This window comes from Trichosurus vulpecula (assembly GCF_011100635.1).
Source record: "Trichosurus vulpecula isolate mTriVul1 chromosome X unlocalized genomic scaffold, mTriVul1.pri SUPER_X_unloc_1, whole genome shotgun sequence".
In the NCBI taxonomy this organism is placed as follows: Eukaryota; Metazoa; Chordata; class Mammalia; order Diprotodontia; family Phalangeridae; genus Trichosurus; species Trichosurus vulpecula.
The window spans coordinates 7877435-7884080 of record NW_023494377.1 but is presented as its reverse complement, the minus strand read 5'-3'; the positions used below and the strand labels follow the sequence as shown (position 1 = coordinate 7884080).

The 6646-nt window shown below is 44.3% G+C and overlaps 1 pseudogene; it reads right to left on the bottom strand.

The window, feature by feature from the left end:
- Positions 1-455: 455 nt before the first annotated feature.
- Positions 456-2476, bottom strand: LOC118833041 (annotated as a pseudogene).
- Positions 2477-6646: the final 4170 nt, after the last annotated feature.

Here is a 6646-nt window from a genome sequence, read left to right as displayed (position 1 = left end):
AGGTGCCTCTCTGAGTCTAGGTTACCTTCAGGCTCTTCATTTCCATCCCCCTCCCCTTCCCCACCGCCCCAGGTAACAATGACAAAAAAGGAAGTGTATTTATATGTATATGCCTCTTTCCAGAAGTGATAGAGCAGAAGAGATAACTGTTCTCAAGCTGCATTGGGCCTGGACAGCATATAAAATGGCCATGCAACCCTCAGCTTGGTTCTGCCTTTTGTGAGTAATGGACTTCTCAGTTCCAATCGCTTCCCCCCAAACACATCCCCTGCCCAAATACTATTCAACAATATTCACAATTGGGAATTTAATAAGAACCTCACAGATTTCTCCAAATCTGCCTACCCACCCCATTCTTCTTTCCCTTCTTGCATCGGGGTTCCACGCACGATGATTAGAGTCAGTGTCTTGTTCTTTCTTGATGTATGGTGGTCCTGATGTGTGGGGTTGGGAAGTTACTGAATTCTAGTGAAGAGATTAAGGACAGATGTGCATTTCTTTGTGGGACAGGTTTCGGGGAAAACATTCCAAAATCTTAGGCTACTATCTCTAGCCCCTGTAACTATTGCTTCTCCATCAGGAGACATTGCCAGGTCCAAAACTCAGCAGGAATGTCCCAGGAGTTCGGCTAATTTTGTCAGGGAGGGGTGTTTCCAGATGATAATCTGGTTTTCTGTATTTCCATGGGTACTCACCAGCTCATCATTATTTTTGGACCGGGCCAGGTTGCACACTTGAGAACCAGTATCAATGTGATGGAGAGGCTGGCCTGTCAGTGTATTGCAGAATTAAATGCAGCGGTCATTTGTCCCACCACCCGATGCTAACAGGCCATGCTTGTGAGGAGACCATGTGATGGCTTTCACAGCTGCCTTATGATTAGTGTACTGCTGGACAGGCCTTCTACTGGAGTGGCTCCAGACCAGAAGTTTCTTGTCATTTCCGCCCGAGGCTAGAAGCTGGTGATTTGTGGACCACTTTAACCCCCACACCTCCTACTTGTGACCTTGCAACCACCTTTGAGACTGTAGTGGTGATGCCTGGATATCTCTCTGGAGGATCATTGCATCTCTGCTCCCAGAAGAAATCTGGTCTGCATACCAGGCCAATACACCAACTCCTCCTGAGTGACCCTCCATTGTGCACACTTTCTTCCCCACAGTCTCATCCCAGATCTCTATGAATCCTTTCTCTGTGCCAACTCCTACCAATTTCCCCTGTTCAGAACAGCTCACAGCAGTCACAATATCTTCTTCCAGAGATAAGTCACAGAGTCTGGTCACCTGGCCTGAACCAGCATTCCACAGATATATGTAAGTACCCAGGCTCACAATGACTATATTGAAGCAAGACCAATCTAGGAGATTGAGATAAAAGTTATCACTTAGCTCTGGGGCTTCAAGTACTTTGAAAGGAACACTAGAGATTTTTCTGGGGAGTTTTGCTGTGGAAGCTAGTAATATCTGGCTTTTGGTGCTGATGGAAGATAAGGAAAATTGAGATACTTCATTGCTGTCACCAGGTCTCCGGCGCTTTCTGCTCAGAGAGTAGGTAAAGTGATTCTTCTCCTGTGGGTCTGATGTTTGGGCCTGGATTATCTGGATCAAACTTTGGAGCAGCTCATTCTCCAGCAAAGCAGAGTACAGTAGTTCACTATTGCTACTGTCTCCAGTATCATCCTTTGTATTCTCTTTCTCCTCCAGCTGTTTCTCAGATCCATGGAACTGCAGACTCCATTTAGCTCCTGCTCAGAAGGGAATGAAGCCATCTCCGAATTTGCTGGGGAAAGACGTCAGAAGAACTGAGCAGCTGGGTCTTGGCCTCCACGATGACAGTCAACTTTCTCATGGTTTTGATTTCTGTTGGGGTCTCACCCTGAGCCAAACCGGGGAGTGTGAACAGCTTGATAGAGGGACCCTCACATTCAGGGTCAATGCCTACGAAATGCCTTTCCGGATGTCAGTAGGGAGTGGGAGAGGGCAGCCTCAGATTCCAGCTTGGATTCACAAGGACCAAATGCCATGGTGGGTTTGGCTCCTGTGGAGGATACCTCGATGGGGAGAAGGCAGAGCCGGGTGCCTAGGGTCTGGATTGAAGTGGGCTCAATGGCCAAGATCAGTTTGACTTCTGTAGAAAAGATGTCTTTTGGGCTGGGGATGGAGATGGTGGGGGGGGGGGAGAAAAGTATCAGAACTGGGGTCTGGAACTGGAAGGGCCTGATGGCCACTGTAGGGTGAGGGGCCCCCTTTCAGAGTGCCATCAAGGGGAGAGGGGTAGGGACAAACTGACACTCACATTCTTCGGTCTGGGGTTCAAAATGTTGAGGTCGCTGGATTGAAGGCAGAGTGGAGCCGGCCTGCGTCCATGAGGCCTGAAGGCCAAGGTCAGTCTGGCTAGGTGGGCTGCCTGGCTCTCTCCCTGACAGGGCAGGGTCTCTAGGGAGGAGAGGGGGCAGGGCAGGGTGGGGCTCGGCCATGAAAACCTCCCCCCCTTAGAGTGGCAATCATACCTCACAGACAGACTTGGGGACCCACTCACATAGGGGCCTTGGCTGCTCATTCTCTATCACCCATCCCCCGCTCCCCCCAACTGCAGCCCTGGTAGTGACAGATCAATGGATTGATAGCAGAGTGGGAAGAATCGGGAGAGATGAGGAATGTTCTGGTGGGAGAACACTAACCCGGAGAACCGCCATGATGGAGGCGAAAAGAAAAAAAGTGATAGTAAGTTGGGAATAAATCATCATAATCCAGTTTGGACCTGAAGAAGATGGGAGAAAATGAAGCACCCTTCCTTCTTTGCAGAGGCCAGGACTAGCGGCGCGAAACGTTCCATTTACTGCCAGACTTCCATTTTTTGTTTTATTTTGTATTTTATTTTTCCCCAATTACATTAAAAAATTGTTTTAACATCCATTTTTAAAACTTTGGGTTCAAAATTCTTTCCCTTCCTCCCTCCCTCCCACCCCCCCCATTAAGAAGACTAGCCAGACTCCATTTAAATGCATTGATTTTGCTAAGTTGATTTTCCTTCATTCCTTTTTATTCTTTATTACAAGGAATACTTCTCTGGGTAGATGAGAAGGGAGGGATACTAAGAGATGAAGGTGTAAAAATAGACATGGGTTTTGTTTGTTTTTAAAGAAGAAAGCACAAGCTTGTCTAATGTTGAATGTGGGTGCAGGGGGCTGGGGCACTGCATCTACTCCCTTCTCCATTAAGAAGGTCCTCTGTTGAACCTACTGATGAGGTCCTACTGGGGTCAGTCCTGGGAGAGCCTTGGTTCTAAGAAGAGGTAGAGGCTCCCTTTCCTCATGCTCTTGAACTGATTAAAGCTCTACCCCGGGACCCCAGGAACAAATTCTTTAAAGGTTAGGTTCTGGCTCATGTCTAGGGCCTTCTCAAAAGGGGTTAGTAGAAAGGTACTCTCTAGAACAGGTGTGGGAAAAGCATATATTAACTAAACACAAAAGAGAAGAGAATGAGCATCTTTCTGGCACCTACTTGCCAAGTACTGTGCAAATTTAGTGAAACTGAGGCAACCTCAGGTCCTCCAGACTCCTGGGTAGCTAGATGGTGCAATGGATAGAATGCCAGGACTGGAGTCAGGCAGACTCATCTTTGTGAGTTCAAATCTGGCCTCAGACACTTAATAGCTGTGTGACCCCAGGCACCCTGTTCACTGCAGTTTCTTCATCTGTAAAATGAGCTGGAGAAGGAAATGGCAAACCACTCCATCATCTTTGCAAAGAAAACCCCAAATGGGGTCACAAAGAGTTGGATACAACTCAACTACAACAATAAAACTTCCTGACTCCAGGCCCAGTCCTTTCTGCATTTCACCCTCAGCACCAACCACCTCAAAAGACACTCACAAAAACATATTGCCAGTAAGACTTAAATCAAAGAAGTGACAATGCTAACCACTAATCTGTCTGGCCAGGAAGTTGAGATTTCAAATGATCTAAACAGGAAGCACTTAATAAGACTGCTGATCAGTGAGGCATTTTGTATTTTTCCTGAGATTTCCATTACCTTCCTCAAAGTCCACGTCTTCTGGCCAAGGCAAGCCACAGGCTTGGGCTTCTCCATTGATAAATGTCATATCAAAAAAAGAAATTCCCCTTCCCACTAGTTAGTTTCTGGGATAGGACCAATCTGCCAGAGTCCACAACATGGGTTAGACTCGGTTTCCTCTAAAAAGCAACAAAGCTGTCCCTGACACTTGATTCATTGGAGGGGAAGTACTGATGCTCAAGCTACTTTGATGCAGCTTCCTAGAAGTCTCTAGACATATAGACATGGATTGCTGGTCACCCAAGGGTATCAAAAGGCCCACTTGTAGTAGGCCTTGGTGGAATGTCCAAGACTATGTCTTCTCTTGCCGACTGGACTTGTTTTCATATTGAGATGAGGGGGACTTGGTATACTGAGCTAAGTGCTGATGTATCTTTGTACCTCCTTTCCATGCTATAACGAATTGTTAGCTATTGAATGACCTAAGCATGTGAGAAAAATGATTCTCTCGTATTAATAATTAATTATTGATTAGAACCAAGGTTTTTCCCCTTTTTATTTCCTCATCCAGAAATCAACCAGTGTGCGAAATCTTGGGCAAAGACTTACCCAGACAGGAAGGCTAAAATCTAATCAGAGAAAGTAAAGAAATTCTAAGTTTAGGCAAATGGGTGGATTCCTGCTCATTGGGTTTATTCCTACAGGTCTGGAAAAATGTGGGTTCTCCCTTTTGTCAGACAGGTGATACGGATACCAAGACTGGGTATTCAGTGACACCTACCCCAAGACCCTCATAGGAATAAGCCTACCTCAATAGGCTTGGCCTCTTTGTTTGCCAAGGGGAATAATGGGCCTATTTTGTCGATTGCTTTCTAAACGTAGTTAATAAAATTGATTATAATTTACCCAGAAACTCCATCTTTCTTTCAATCATCACAGGTGCCTCATTTCATCACAACACCAAGCCTGAACAAATAAGTTACCAGTCTGAACCAGGCCCACCTCTAACTACTTCACTCAATTGATTCTAGAAGTTTCAGACCTCTCAGAGACACAGTCACCTCTAAGCTAGGACATGTCCATTTTGAGAACAATTGCTCAGACACTTAGGAAAGGAAACACAGCAGAAAAAGCAGCCAGGGAACAAGGTGCAGGTTGTGCTCATTGAGTTCACACTACAGTGGAAGTAGCCAGTCATTCCTTATCACAGGAAATCTAATGACAGAAAGCATTACTTGCCACATTGAAGGAAACAGAAATGAAAGCCAGCAAAAAGTTATCTCCCCTTTCAATTGAGGTAGCATTTTCACCCCATCACACGTCGGAAGCAGCCAGGAAATTTGTCATCCCTGAAAGGCCCAAGCAATGGGTTGCCATGTCTCTAGAAGCTTCTAGTTGAACTCCTGGCACATGTTCCTTGGGATGGCCTCCATAGGTCAATTAAACCCCCATTACACTTAGAAAAAGCCTGGTGTTACATTAAATTAAAAAGGTATTGCACTAACAAAGCCAATGCAACCAAGATTAGAAGGGAAGCAGAAAGCTGGGAAATAAGTTTTACAGCTGGTCTTTAATAAAGGTCTCATTTCTAAAATACATAGAGGACTGAGTCATATCCAAAAGAATATGTCACTCCCCAATCAATAAATGTTCAAAGGATACGAATAGGCAGTTTTTGGATGCAGAAATTAAAGCTATCCATAGTCATATGGGAAAATGCTCTAAATCACTACTCATTAGAGAAATGCAAATTAAAATAACTCTGAAGTGCCACCTCACACCTATCAGATTGGCTAACATGACAAAATAGGAAAATGATAAATGTTGGAGAAGACAAAGGAAAATTGGAACACTAATGTATTGTTGGTGGAGTTGTGAACCAATCCAACCACTCTGGAGAGTAATTTGAACTATGCCCAAAGGGCTATAAAACTGTGCATCCCCTTTGATTCAGCAATACCACTACCAGGTCTGTATCCCAAAGAAATCATGAAAAAGGGAAAAGGACCAATATACACAAAAATATTTATAGCAGCTCTTTTTGTGGTGGCAAAGAACTAGAAATCAAGAGGATGCCCATCAATTGGGGAATGGCTGAATAAGTTGTGGTATATGAATGTAATGGAATATTATTGTTCCATAAGAAATGGTGAGCAGGCAGATTTCAGAAAACCCTGGAAAGACTTGCATGAACTGATGCTGAGTGAAGTGAGCAGAACCAGGAGAACATAGTACACAGTAAAAGCCACAGTGTGTGATGACTGACTTTGTTACACTTAGCTCTTCTGAGCAATGCAATGATCTAAGACAATTCCAAAAAACTCATGATGGAAAATGCTATCCACATCCAGAGAAAGAATTTTGGAGTCTGAATGCAGATTGAAGCATACTATTTTTTTTCTCTCTTTTTTTCTTTTTCATGGTTTTCCCTTTTGTTCTGATTCTCTTTTCACAACATGATTAATGTGGAAACACGTTTAATATGATTGTACATGAATAGCCTATATCAGATTGCATGATGTCTTGGGGAGGAGGAGGGGAGGGAAGGGGGAAAAATTTAGAACTCAAAATTTGGCACAAGTGAATGAAAAAAATTAAAAATAAATAAATAATTTTTAGAAAGAAAAAGC